Source organism: Xenopus laevis, chromosome 2S (genome assembly GCF_017654675.1).
Source record: "Xenopus laevis strain J_2021 chromosome 2S, Xenopus_laevis_v10.1, whole genome shotgun sequence".
In the NCBI taxonomy this organism is placed as follows: Eukaryota; Metazoa; Chordata; class Amphibia; order Anura; family Pipidae; genus Xenopus; species Xenopus laevis.
In genome coordinates this window covers 158,759,654-158,774,812 of record NC_054374.1, presented here as the reverse complement: position 1 = coordinate 158,774,812, position 15,159 = coordinate 158,759,654, and the positions used below count along the sequence as shown (strand labels likewise).

The window sequence follows — 15,159 nt, the reverse complement described above, 5'->3', positions numbered from 1 at the left end:
TATATGATAGTATATGAATGATGATTAGTGATGGGCAAATCTGACCAGTTTTGCCTAAAATTAGCAAAATAGAGAAAAATTTGGAAAATGCATCGAAGTCTATGAGCGACAGGTTTTTTTTTTGACGAACATCTAATTTTTTTCACCCCTTGGAGTCTATGGCCATTTTTTTCACGGCTAAACCTGGCAACAAAATGTCTTGGGACAGCTGGGAAATTGACAATATGTCTAGCCCCATGTCAGATTTCAAAATTGAATATAAAAAAATCTGTTTGCTCTTTTGAGAAATGGATTTCAGTGCAGAATTCTGCTGGAGCAGCACAATTAACTGATTCATTTTGAAAAAATGTTTTTTTCCCATGACAGTTTCCCTTTAAGTAAAGCACAAGACTGCTCCAACCGTGCCGCTCCGTCTCAGTCCGACTCCTTCACATCCGATGCTGCTGCCAGTGTTTGTCACAATAAAATTATATAGATCAAAGCCAAAGTATGGACCACACCTCCATATATAAAGTTGAAAAATCCGACTTTATTAAATGCACATTTAAATGCAAATGATAAAATCACATGACCATCCTTAGCCAATCAAATGAAAGTACATGATAGTCATGTGATTTTATTGTTTCCATTTAAATGTGCTTTGAATGGAACATCATTTAGCCTATGACTAAGGACTAGATGTGCCCGAAATGCGTCCGGCGATGATGCGTCTCCTTGACCCCATGTATTTTAACAGCCATTTATAAGGTCGGATTTTTTATATATGGAGGTGTGGGCCATCCTTTGGCTTTTCACACTTAAATAACTTGCTTATGGTTACCCATTTTTTTAGTATTGAATTCCAATGAAGGTAAATAATCCAAGCAGTGTTCCTACAAGGCAAAATGTGACTTTATAATAAAATAGAGTTACATTAAAACAATGCTTACATGTTGTCTATGTAGATTCTGCTTATATATTGCCACTCAATGACCTTACCCTAGGAAGCAATTAAACCCTTATTGTACATTTAGGCCTAATTTTTGAAGGTTCTCCATGTTTATACAAGGGATTTCCTAATTTGGACTGATACATATATGCATTTGCATACGCTGGCACTACACATGAGCCCATGATGGTTCTTGTAAAATGAACAAACATTTTAAAATGAAAATATTGATAGTGTTTAGTGATGAGCGAATTTGGGGCGTTTTGCCTTGCCGAAATTCCGAATTTCCTGCGCAATTCGCAAAAAAAGGGCCTGCCGTCTAGTTTTTGACGCCGGTGTCTGATTTTGTGGACACCATTTTTTTGGACACCGGTGTCCGTTTTTGGCGAAATTGCATTTTTGCTGCGGTTTCACAAATTTATTTGCTGGCGGCGAATCGTGGGAATTTACAGCAAATTCACGCCTGGCGAATAAATTCAGCCATCACTAATGGTGTCCGAACTCTGAAGAAAAAAGTACTCCAACTCAGACCTGCCGAGAACATGTAAAAGTCAATGGCCGATGTCCAGTAAACAATTGGAAGATTTTTCGATTTTGGGCGATTTTATGAAAAAAATCATAGGATTCAGATTTTTTTTTTTACGATTTTTATCGTGACTTTTTCTGCACAACAAAAATGTGTAAAAATGTATTGATAAATAGGGGGGGGGGGTTGGTCAGAGTAGTTTTCAGAAAACAGTGAGAGCTTTTTGCATTTTGATAATAACCCCCAAAATTTTAAACCCAATAGAATTTTTTTGCCAGCAAAATTGATTTATTATAACAAATGCAAATCATGTGTTTATAGTGGAAATGGCCCTCCAAACATTTTAGGTTTCCAGATAAGGGAATTGATAATTGTACACATCTATTTGTGCTTTGGGAGTAGAATTATAGCATTCTTGGTTCTTATGGCTGCTTTCAAATGCAAGTAAGCATTTTTTATTGTGACCAAGTTGAGGGTTTTTAGCATTATAATGACAATATGATTTGAAACCTTTGCTAATGTATAGAGTATATGAAATCTTAGAGCAGTACAAAAAAAGTACATCTTTTTGACATCTCACCTGTAATCTGTTTTTACAGCAATACAGTGTTCAAATAAATTGGATGAGAGAATGGGGTGCTGCATTAAAGGGAAGATTTTATATCTGTGCAAGGAAAATGTTTGCTTCTGCATCTTCCTTTGACCCTTGTTTTGGTATTATTTATATATTTTTTTGAAAGTTGCGGTTCACGTTTGAATGCGCTGAGGCTGAGTGGTCAGGCTGTGCAGGAAAGCAGAGATGAAACAGATAATGGGAGAGAAGAGGCAGTGAATGGAGAACGTGTTATACAGACTAATCTTACAGAAGCTGCTGAAATCATGGAGCAGAGAGGAAGTAAAGCAACGCTCACAGCCCTCAAGGTATAGGAAAAAATGCTTTTTTTGCTTTTTTAACCTGAAAATAATGTACATATTAATATTATTGTGAGGTATAAGGTGACTCATATCCAAGATCCCCCCAGCAAGTAGGACTATAAAATGGAAATAGGTATTAATCTGAATCCATCTCACACAGTTCTACAGTTGTCTTGTCATTTTCCATACAGTTTAATTTATAATCTCTATGAACTAAACTGAAGTGATCCCTAATATTTCATTCAAAAAAAATAATAAAAAAATCACAGAAGTTAACCTAGTATAATAATATATACAAGGCCAGAGCAGTACAGGGATGGGATCCGTTATCCAGAAAGTTCCAAATTACAGAAAGGACGTCTCCCATAGACTCCATTTTATCTAAATTAGGGATGCACCAAATCCACTGTTTTTGGATTTGGTCGAACCCCCGAATCCTTTGCGAAAGATTAAGGCAAATCACAAACGGAATCCTAATTTGCATATGAAAATTAGGGATGGGAGAGGGGAAACATTTTTTACTTCCTTGTTTAGACAAAAAGTAACAATATTTTCCTCCCTGCCCCTAATTTACATATGCAAATTAGGATTTGGTTCAGCCACGCACAAGGATTTGGCCGAATCCTGCTGAAAAAGGCCGAATCCCAAACCGAGCTTTCCCATCTTAAACACACCCATCTCTCATAACACACACGAGACACAAAACTGATCCCGTCTCAGGCTCCATAGCTGGGGCAACTTACACCCAGGGGCATATTTACTAAGCTCGAGTGAAGGATTCGAAGTAAAAAAAACTTTGAATTTCGAAGGGTTTTTTTGGGTACTTCGACCATCGAATAGGCTACTACGACCTTCGACTATGACTTGGATTCAAACGATTCGAACTAAAAATCGTTCGACTATTCGACCATTCGATAGTCGAAGTACTGTCTCTTTAAAAAAAATTTGACTACCTACTTTGCCACTTTAAATCTACCGAGCTTCAATGTTAGCCTATGGGGATCTTCCCCATAAGTTTTTGAAGCGTTTTTTGATCGAAGAAAAATCCTTCGATCGATGGATTAAAATCCTTTGAATCGTTCGATTCGAAGGATTTAATAGATTTTTCCTTTGATTGTTCGATTAAAGTATTTGCGATATTCGAAGTCGAAGGATTTTACTTAGAGGGTCGAATATCGAGGGTTAATTAACCCTCGATATTCGACCCTTAGTAAATGTGCCCCTCAGTGAACTCTGAAGAAGTGCCCAGTGTGGGGCACGAAACGCGTTAGTTTTTGGCACTCCCACTACTATTATACCACAATGTATGTTTAAATAAAGCCAGATATTGATATTAATCCTACCGTCTCCCGTGGATACGTCTTCCTGCGCTGCTAGCGGATATGTTTGGATGTATAGGAGTGCTCGGTTGAGTGTTGCCGGGATCCCGCGATAGCTGCGGAGGACGTGGGAGAGAGGAAGGAGTGGGGAGAGCTCCGCCATCGACTCCTCTTTTTGTTATCGGTGCCCCTCAGTGTACTTTGTTTTGTGTGAATGTTGTGTTGATATAACACAAAAATAAAATCTATGTTACAAGTGCAAATTAGTTCTGCATTTATTTATTTGAACATTTAAATTAAAAAGGAGTTTTTTCGATATTTAATTTAATCTGCTGCTATAGTAAGGCTGATTCTTTAATATATTTGTGACGAAGTGATCGTTAATGTACAGAAATACAACTATAATCCATTTTTATTCATCTCCCTCTGAGTTTTATGTGCAAGAAAATCCAACAAAATATGTTGATTCAATATATAAATAGCAGCTGATATATTGTCATTGCAGCTTCCTCGATAATTGTTTTGCAAATGGTACAAGTAGACTGGATTATTAATGAATACAGTAAATTATAGTGTCATTGGGCGCCAATAGGCAGTGGAATTCCTTTGAACCGTTATGAATACAGATAGACAAATGTTGGGTTATTTTAACTACTCTGTATTCAGTTAAAGGTTTTTTGTGTGTGGTTTTGGTTTGTTATTTTGTGTTTTTATATACTCAGAGTTGTTTGCTGAGGTGAGAACGAATAAAATGATATAGGGCGTAGAATAGGAATATGAATATAAATGAAGAGGAAGGGGTTAAAAAGGAATGGCAATATAAATAAAGGTCATATCTGCAATTATTAAATCATTTTAAAGTTCCCTTTATCAGTGGAGGGATTGAGACTGGGAGGATTTTTGTAAATAGTGACATTCATTGTGTATGTTCTTATTACTATTTTTGATTTGCCATCTGTAAATATCCCACACTTCAAAGAGTTAAGAGAGGTTTATCCCTTACCCTCTTTTTTTTCCCTTCTTTTTTTGTATTATACATTTTTATTAAGTTTTGATAAATATAATGCAACAAAATGCATTGCAATGAAACAATAAAGCATATGGGGAGAGGAAGGGGCAAGGGAGATAATGTAGGGGAAGGGAATGGGATAAGAGAAAAGTGGAGAAAGAAGAGATGAGTGTTTAGACTTTTTGGGGGCTATTTACTAAACTCCGGTTGGGCTTTTTGGGGCAAAACTCAAAATGTTCTGTTTATTTAAAAAACTCAAATTATTCAAGATTTATTTAAGCCCTATGCAGCAAAAACGCCTGAATTGGAAATCCGCCATTTTAGACCTTTCTAAGTTGTGTATAAGCCAATTTGTATAAGTTTCTGTGGTCTTCTGGAATCAGCCCAAAAATCTGACCTTTTCTTGGTTTATGCGCAAAAATCCGAGCAATTTTCGAATGTTTACCCAAAGCAATTAAATTGAGCTTTTTTTTTTAATAATAATGTCAAATTGGGGATTCTAGTTTGGTCTGGCTTTTTTTATTTAAAAAATTCACCATATTGCTTGTTTGTTGTTCTGCCCTCATAGTTGACATTCCTTCAAATTGGCACAGTTCATCGATTTCAGCAAGCTGTTGTTTGATGGTTGGTGACTGTTGTGATGTCCAGTCCAATGTGTTAGGGTAGATTGCTTTAAGTTTAGTAGGAGTATGATACCATCTTGTGAAAATGTTGTAATTTAATTTGTTGGATACAACTGCAGCAGAAACTAGCAGAAAGTTTTGATATGACATTGCCAGCCTGTACCTATTTTGTAAGTCGGTATCCCATATGTACGGAGGCATTTGTACAGGTATCAGATCTCTCATCCGGAAACCCGTTATCCAGAAAGCTCTAAAAGTCTCCCATAGACTCCATTTTATCCAAATTATCTAATTTTTTTTTTTTTAAATGATTTCCTTTTGGTCTGTAATTATAAAACAGTACCTTGTGCTTGATCCTTTTCTAGTAAACTTAGGGCATGAAGATCCAAATTTCAGAAAGATCCATTATCCAGAAAACCCTAGGTCCCGAGCATTCTGGATAACAGGTCCCATACATGTATATGCGGAGGTGTGTTTTGGTGGTTCTGCGGTGGTTAAGCACAATTATTTTCAAAAAGGTGTCAATGAGTATGAGATTTGTGTGAATTTCAGATGGTCAGGGGGGGGAAAATGTTTTTACTTTCTGGAGTTCACATTTGTCAGTGAGCTTGTCCCGTTCTATGAAGAGAATTAGTTACATAGTAACATAGTAAGTTAGGTTGAAAAAGACACACGTCCATTAAGTTCAACTTTTAAGTCTATATATAACCTGCCTAACTGCCAGTTGATCCAGAGGAAGCAAAAAACCCATCTGAAGCCTCTCCAATTTGCCTCAGAGGAGGAAAAAATTCCTTCCTGACTCCAAAAAGTAATCTGACCAGTCCCTGGATCAACTTATACTATGAGCTACCTTCCTTAACCCTGTATTCCCTCACTTGCTAAGAAGCCACCAACCCCTTCTTAAATCTATCTAATGTATCAACCTGTACCTCCTCCTGTGAATCAATGCCCCTTTTAATACAGCTCAAGACCTTATTTGCCCTTGATGCTGCTGACTGGCATTGCTTGCTACAGACAAGTTTATCATCTACAAGGACTCCAAGGTCCTTTTCCATAATGGATTTACCTAGTGCAGTCCCATTAAGGGTATAAGTGGATATTTTTACATCCCAGGTGCAGGACTTTACATTTATCAACATTGAATCTCATTTGCCACTTAGCTGCCCAGATTGCCAGTTTGTCAAGATCCTGTTGCAAGTGCCACATCCTGGATGGAATTAATTGGGCTGATAGTTTTGTGTCATCAGCAAACACTGATACATTACTTACAATACCCTCCCCTAAGTCATTAATGAACAAGTTAAAAATGGACCCAATACTGAGCCCTGAGGGACCCCACTAAGAACCTTACTCCAAGTAGAGAATGTCCCATTAACAACCACTCTCTATACCTCTATCTCACTCTCTAGTTGCAAGTTTCCATCTAATAACCATTGTTGTGGTTCTAGCTTAACAGGAAAGACCAGGTTATTTATGAAAGGAAAGAGGAGGGGAGGGTTGTTTGATTAAGTTGAATGATGTTTTCTGCTTGTCCCATGTTTTAAGAGTGTTTAGGAGTAATGGATGGTCATTGTATAGGATAACGGCATGGGAGGATTTTCATTAAGGCTTGGGTAAGCGAAGCCTCCGCTATTCTGCCTGACACCAAAATGATAAGAGAAAAAAAAATCTCCCTAACTGAATGTCGCTAGTTAAACCCAAGGTGAAAAACTCCTGCCAAGCCTGCAAACTCAGAAGATGTAGAAACCAGCTGCACTATGATTGGAGCTTTCTCCTTGAAGTTTCTCCAATCAGAGCACAACTCTACTAACAGACTGTAAAATGTACCAATCAGCACATGGAAGATGGCGGTTCTGTGAAGACACTAGGAACTGAAGGCAGATAAGAACGAGCAGTAAACTTTGCTCACTCTCCTCGCCAATTCTCAATATATGCAGCAGTTTTCATCCCTCTAAAGGACAGGTACTATATAGTCTTTGAGTAGTGATGAGCAAAATTATTTACCAGGTTTCTCTGTGAAAAAGATGCCCAAAGACTCCAATGGGTGAAAAAACTTGTTGCGCATCAAAAAGAATTTATTGGCCATTGACTTCAATTCACTTGGTGAATTTTCCACCGTTTTGCAAAATTTTGTCAAAGGGAAGCACGTCAGAGATCAGCTTAAATCAATCAGCTTCACTATCTAAAAATTAATCTGATGTATCAGTCACATCTCACCCTATGTCACCCTTGTTCCAATCCCAGATACACCCTTCCACTGAAAAATATAGTTTTGCTTGATGAGGTGTTTGCACATGTAGTTTTTTTTCTTTGCAATTTTTGTGTTATGATCATTGGAAGCCCTTATGACACTGCGTGGTTGGGAAACATATTTAACTAAAAGTGTTAACACACAGGGCTAAAGGTGAAAAGAAAAGCAGGTTGATACAGTGTGTGAGAGTAACGTGGAGTGGGAGGAACAAACAAGCTAGATTGGATTGGATTAATTTGAGGCCTTATTTATCATAATCTTAATTATGACCAAACTAGAATCCACAATTGGACCTTATTTATTTAAATTTAATTGGGGATTTTTTCTGATTTTTGTCCCCGAATCGCTTGATTATTTTTTTAGGCATTTTCCTGAAAAGTCTGCATTTTTTATATTTTTGCCTGAAAAAGTCTGATTTTCTGGCTAATTCCAGCGCAGACCACAGAAACGTCAAAATAGAATATGGACCTCTCCCATTGACTTTTATACATCCTTGGCAGGTCTGAGATTGAGGATTTAGACTTTTTTCCATCCTAGGGGTATAATAAATTTAGAAAAAAATTATTTTCTTTTTTCCACTAAAAATTCGGATTTTATAGTAAAGTAAAATTAAATTTGAGTTTTTTGCATTCAAACTTTAAGGGGCTGATTCACTAAGGGTCGAATATCGAGGGTTAATTAACCCTCGATATTCGACTAGGAATTGAAATCCTTCGACTTCGAATATCGAAGTCGAAGGATTTAGCGCAAATACTGCGATTGTACGATCGAAGGATTATTCCTTCGATTGAACGATTAAATCCTTCGAATCGAACGATTCAAAGGATTTTAATCCAACGATCGAAGGAATATCCTTCGATCAAAAAAACTTAGGAAAGCCTATGGGGACCTTCCCCATAGGCTAACATTGACTTCGGTAGCTTTTAGCTGCCGAACTAGAAATTCAACGTTTTTTTACTTAGAATCCTTCACTCGAATTTAGTGAATCGGCCCCTAATAAATAACCCCCTTAATGTTTAATTAGACTTAATATACCTAATGCATGGAGATCCAAATTACAGAAGGATTCCTTATCCAGAAAATCCCATATCTCCCATACCTGTAATGCCCAGTAGCCCAAACCCCACACTGGAATGACCAGCAGGGCCTCTGGGTCAATATTTAAAGTCTAATTAGGAGGGAGCAGACTGGAGAGGATGTATACAGACAGAACGTTTATTGGTAAAACATAAAGTAAAACAACTTACTGGCTCAGGAGTTCAAAGTAAAACAAAATCCAAGAACAGGCACACTTAGCCAAAAAGGGAAGCAAGAACAAGTACCGGGAATAACTGCATGGGCGAGTGTCCTGGAACAGGGTCAGCTTGGAACTAAGAACATAGGAACTGGTGTCCAGCAGGTTGGAGAACTATGAACTGGCAGGGAGGAGAGCTTCTTCAAGGTTTAAATAAGGGCCCTCCGCTGGGAACTAATTAGGAATAGGTTACACCTGCTGTTAACACAGAGCAGCCGAGTATAATTAACAGCCCCAGGGCTAGCCATAGGATCCTCAGAAAGGGGTAAACCCATACCTCTAACCTGCCAGAAAAGTAAAGAGGTAAGGGAACAGGCTGCAATACAAAAAGGTCCCAGCTTCAAACCCAGCAGAGGGATAATTCCTTACAATACCTTTATCTAAAATAAGCCATTTTAAAGCAAAAAAAAAAAAAAGTTTCTGCTATTTTCTGCTATTTTAACTCTAATTGCCTCTTACCGACAAAGTTTAGAAGAAATGGAGTGACCTCTTTCAACCACTATAGTAACAGCTTTTTTTTTAGTAGCAGTAGTAAAATAGAAGTTGGAAAGTGCTTCAATTCTAGGAACCGGCAGCTTTTCCAAAAGAATGACGGAGATAATTTTGATTTTATTTTTACCAACATCCTTCTGTTGGTTAATGTCTTGTGTTTCCAAAAAAACTTCACAATGTCTTAACATTTCCTATCTGTCACTTTATAGAAAAAAAAACCTGCTGTTAGTTTTTGTAAAGACATTCCTCCTAATAACTATACTGTCCATACATTCTTGTATTAATATAGTCCCTATACTGGTATTGTGTTAGCAAGCCACCAGCTTCATCTAGTATGCCGCTTTATGTTCTTTCATACATATAAAGAAGTTGCTGCTTTTGAGTTTTGTGCACCAAATCTCAGTTCCGTCCTTGAATGAACAAAGTTTTTCAGAGTAATATTGCCACCAACCATTGGCTGAATGGTTAGATACTTGTCTACTGAATATAAGTTATCTGAGATACTTTCTGTACCTTGACGGATAAATCTTTAAATTGGACATTGCTGAATATTTGAACTCTGTGGGGCTCATTTATCAACACTGGGCAAATTTGCCCATGGGCAGTTACCTATAGCAACCAATCAGTTATTAGCTTTTTGAAGCCAGCTGCAAGTAGGACACTGAATGCAGCAATCTGATTTGTTGCCATGGGTTACTGCCCATGGGCAAATTTGCCCAGTGTTGATAAATGAGTGTCTCTTCAAAGAGATTGGTACCTGTTGTCATAGTGCAAGACAGAATAAAATAACCAAACACATAGGGGCAAATTCACTAAGATTCGTAGTTGCGCCAGGCGCAACTTTGCCGCACTTCGCCAGGCGTAGTTTCGCCAGCGCTCCGCAAATTCACTAAAATCCGAAGTTGCGCACAGGGGTAGCATAAGGTTGCGAAGTTGCGCTAGCGTTGATTCGCTAAGTAAAGCGAAGTTACGCTAGTGAAGGTTAATTTGCATACGGCACCAAATTCAAATTTCAATGGAGGAATACGTATCAGCACTACAAATGCCTAGAAAACCTTCAAAACATCAAATAAAAATTTTATTTTGCCCTACACATTTGCCCACTGTCTAGGTAAGTTGCCATGAGTCAGGAAATGTAGGGGGGAGGAAGGGGAGCCCTAAAAATTTTTTTGATCTTTTTCAGTCTATCACCCATAATGTAGAAAACACGCCAGCGTTTTTTGGGACTTAGAAAAAATTTTGACTTTTTTTGAAGCAATCCCTATCTACTCTATTGCGCTTCGCCTGGTCTGAGGTGGCGAAGGAAGTCTAGCGTAAAAGGTAGCGTTCAGTACACTGAAGTGAATTTGCGTAGTTATGTCCGTAGCGAAAATTCGCCAGGCGTAAGGGTGCGAAGTAACACTAGCGAATCTACGCCAGCGTTCGTTAGTGAATCTGCAAAGTAACGAAAATGCCCAACGCTAGCGAATTGACGCTAGCGTTCGTCGCTTCGGCGCTTAGTGAATTTGCCCCATACACTGAGAGCAATAAGCAAGAGGTGCCAAAGAAAAATGTAAAGTCATTTACACATTTTAAACATAAAGAATGACAGAACTGCAGTTTCTCTATGGGAAACATTAGCACAGCAGTTTTAAACTAAACTTTTTGATTTCAGAAAAAATCTTTTTTTACCATATGGCAATATTTCCAGGCCACAATAACGGTAAGCAGGACTCCAAAGGTCAGAAGTGTTTTGGAAGGATCACAGACTTAAAGGAACAGTAACAATAAAAAATAAAAGTGTGTTAAAGTAATTAAAATGTACTGTTTCCCTGCACTGGGAAAAGTTGTGTTTGCTTCAGAAAGACTACTATAGTAGATATAGGCTACAGAACCAGAGAAAACATCATCCATGTATCTCTTACTAATGCTACTACAAAACAATTATTTTTTTTTTTTATAAATTCTTTATTTGCAGCAAATTTTTCATATACATGCCACTTGAGTATATTGTCATATTTAGCACATGTCATTTATCACAGTCCCAAGAAGATAGTACATGATATATCACATAGTGGCAACAAAGAACAAAAACAAAGAACTTTCGTTCACCATCTTAACATAATGAACAGTCGAATAACTATTGTCCTGTTGTAGTCATTATACATATAAGCTTAGCCATAACCTGGGGGGAAGGAGGAGGACCGCCGGAAGTGCAGGAGGACTTTTTGTCGGAGCCAGAGGCAAGAATTTGAAGCCTCTAGCTTTGTTATCGTGCATTTTGTCTATGACATTCGATCTGCATGTTCCTGGGATTCAGTAAACAAAAGCCAGTGAGTCCATCTTTGCCTAAACTTTTCTTCTTGTGTGTAATTTTGTCTGGGGACTTTGTAACTCTCGAATTGGAAGATTTCCTGCATTTGTGAGATCCATTCTTTAACCGTTGGGATCTGTTCTGTTCTCCAATATCTAGGTATTAATGCTTTCGCCACATTGATCATAGTGGATACTATAGAGCGTTTGTATTGTGATGTGGGCATGGGATTGTGGTGAAGTATAAAGAACGCTGCAGATTCTGTAATATCCAGGTCTGTAAATCTAGGTAGCAACTGTATAATTGCCGACCAGTAAGGTCTTATCCTCTGACAGTCCCACATTATATGTTGTAGGGTACCCGTTGCTTGTTTGCATCTCCAGCACGTGTCCGGAAAATTGGGTAAATCTTGGCCAACTTGGAGGGGACTCTGTACCATTGGGATAAGATTTTATAATTGTGCTCCTGTAATTTGGTGCTTATTGCTGTTTGGAATGTTTTTTCCGTTATGGAAATCCATTCAGTATCTGTAAATGTGGTATTGAGTTCCGATTCCCATTTATATTTAAATACCTCCATTGGGGAGGCTTTCGTGGCTAGCATAATCCTGTAGAGTAGTGAGATTTCGTGAGGGAGTCGCTCCTGCCTAGTGAATAATTGTTCAAAAGGGGTGTCTCCCGTGTCATCCTTACATATGGTGCCTTCTTCATGTAAAAAGTGTTGTATTTGGCAGAATCTCAATCGGTCTAATGATGTAATGTTTTCTGGTATCAGGATCTCTTCCAATGCTTTAAGCTGTCTCCCCTTCATCAGCTGAAATGCCCATAGTAATTTGTCTTTTGTCCAGTGTTTAAAGTTCACTGATCTCAAGCCAGGTGGGAACTTTTTGTTATATGAAATTGGGATCAATCTCGAGTTGTTGTGTTGTAGCTTCCTGGTTCCTTTAAGTTTATCCCATGTATTGAATATAGTCGAAAGGGCTGGGTTCCATGATTTGAGAGGTGGGCGGTTGTTTTTCTCTATCCATAAAAGTACTTGTAAAGGTATCTCGGTTTCCTCTTGGATTATCGGTATCCATAATTTCTCCTCATGAGAGTGCCATATATCCAGCATTCTTTGTAATATGGTTGCCCTGTGATATGTGTGGAAGTCTGGGAATCCCAACCCTCCCTTGTTTCTAGGCTGTGTTAAGTATCCCAATCTCAGCCGTGGCTTTTTCCCTTGCCATGCGAACTTTGAGAGTGTTTTATTTATTGTTTGGATTATCTTGCTTGGAATTTGGAGGGGGATCGCCTGAAACATATATAAAAACCGTGGCAAGATGTCCATTTTGATTATGTTCGTGCGGCCGAGCCATGAAAAGCCAGGTTTGTCCCATCGGGTTAAATCATCCTGAACTCGTTTGATTAATGGAAGGATATTTTCTGTAATGCCTTGTTCAACATTTCTCGTTAGTCTAATACCCAGATAAACAAGTGATCTGTCCTCTATTGCGAATGGAAAGGATTGCTTAATAAGGTCTATTTGTTTCGATGGTAGAGAAATATTTAACATACTGGATTTTTGATAATTAATCTTCAGATTACTGACTGTGCCGTATAAATTTAGTTCTTTCATCAGGTTCGGTAAGGAGATGCAGGGATTAGTGACAAAAAACAGCATGTCGTCAGCATAAGCTGCTGTTTTGTGCTGGATGTTAGCTATTGAGACCCCCGTGATATCCAAATTAGATCTCACCCTCTGTAGGAATGGTTCCAATGTGATGATGTATAGAAGAGGGGACAATGGGCATCCCTGTCTTGTTCCGTTGTGTATGTCAAATGGGTTCGACAGGGAACCATTTACTCTAATGCAAGCCCTTGGGTTGGTATATAAGCTTTGGATGCTCTGAATGAACTTTGGGCCCAGGCCCAGCTTGGTAAGGCATTTGAACATAAAGGCCCACGACACTCGGTCGAAGGCCTTTTCAGCATCCGTCGAGAGCAAGGCCAATGGTATGTTATTCCGCTTGCAATAATTTATCATGCTATATACCCGCAGAGTGTTGTCTCTTGCTTCCCTCTTGGGTACGAACCCTACTTGTTCAGGATGAATGCATTTTACTATTATAGTTTGCAATCTATCTGCTAAGATTTTAGAGTAAAGCTTTGTGTCCACATTAATTAATGAAATCGGGCGATAGCTTTTCACATCTAACGGGTCCTTGCCCTTCTTATGCAGCACTGTAATATGAGCCATGGTTGCGTCTGATGGTAAGGTGCCCAATTGTTGTGTGGCTTGGCAGTTAGCTATAAGATGGGGAAGTAAGATATCCTGGAATTTTTTGTAGTAAGTCCCTGTAAACCCATCCGGGCCTGGTGCTTTCCCGCTTGGTGTTTTTTTTTATAGCTGCCGTAACTTCTGTTGGGGTGATTGGAGTTTCCAGTGCTTCTTTAGCTTCATCTGATATCAAGGGCTGTGTTATTGATTGTAAATATTGTTCGGCTTGTATTTGTTGTGTTTCTGGACTCCGTGCGGGGGTTTGCAAGTTATAGAGGGACTGATAAAATTCTCTGAACGTTTGAGCGATTGTTCGCGTATCTGTTGTAGTTTCCCCTTTTGCTGTCCTGATTCTGGTGATCTGGTTAGATTGCTGTTTACGTTTCAAAGCATTTGCTAGCATCCTGCTGCATTTATTGCCATGTTCGAAATACTTCTGCTTTTGATAGAATATTGCTTTTTCAGTATAGTTAGTTAATATGGTCTTAAGTTGTTGTCTTGTGTCAGTAATGAGATTCAATAATTGTGGGTCTCGAGATTGTTTATGCCTATCTTCAAGTTGTTTCAGACTAGCGAGTAAGTTGTTATATTTTTCCGCTTTTTCTTTTTTCTTATATGTTCCGATTTTTATCAGCTCCCCTCGTATCACACACTTGTGTGCTTCCCATATGGATTGGGGGTTGGTGTCTGGATTTACATTGTCTTTAAAATAGTCAGAAAGTACTTCCTTAAGTTTAGATATCGATGCATTATCATTTAATAGGGATTCATTTAGTTTCCAGTGCCATCTTTCCATTTTGGGTTGAGTCGTGGTAATCTGTAGAAATATTGGAGCATGGTCTGACCATGTGATTGATCCTATAGAAGCTTGAAGAATCAGTGGGAGGCATGCGTGTGGGACAAAATAATAATCTATACGTGAATATTGTTGATAGGGGTTAGAGTAAAAGGAGTAATCCCGAACTTTGGGGTTGTGAATTCTCCAGACATCCATCAAGTGGTGAGCATTGAGAAGGGATCGCATCTGGGAGACATATCGGTTTGGCATGGATGACTTCTGGGCAGAGCAATCAAGAGCCGGCTCAATTGCGAAATTAAAGTCGCCCCCGATGAAGGTATTACCTTCTGCGAATTGTTCCATGGTTTGGAGGAATTTCTACTACAAAACAATTATGGTACAAATCATATTAACTAGTGATACACAAGTTACAGCCAGAACCCGTAATGATTAGCCACAAATCTAGAATGCT

The 15,159-nt window shown here is 38.5% G+C and overlaps 1 pseudogene; it reads left to right on the top strand.

Annotated features, from left to right (window-relative positions):
- Positions 1-1,878: 1,878 nt before the first annotated feature.
- LOC121400808 overlaps positions 1,879-15,159 on the top strand; it is a 95,326-nt pseudogene continuing 82,045 nt past the window's right edge.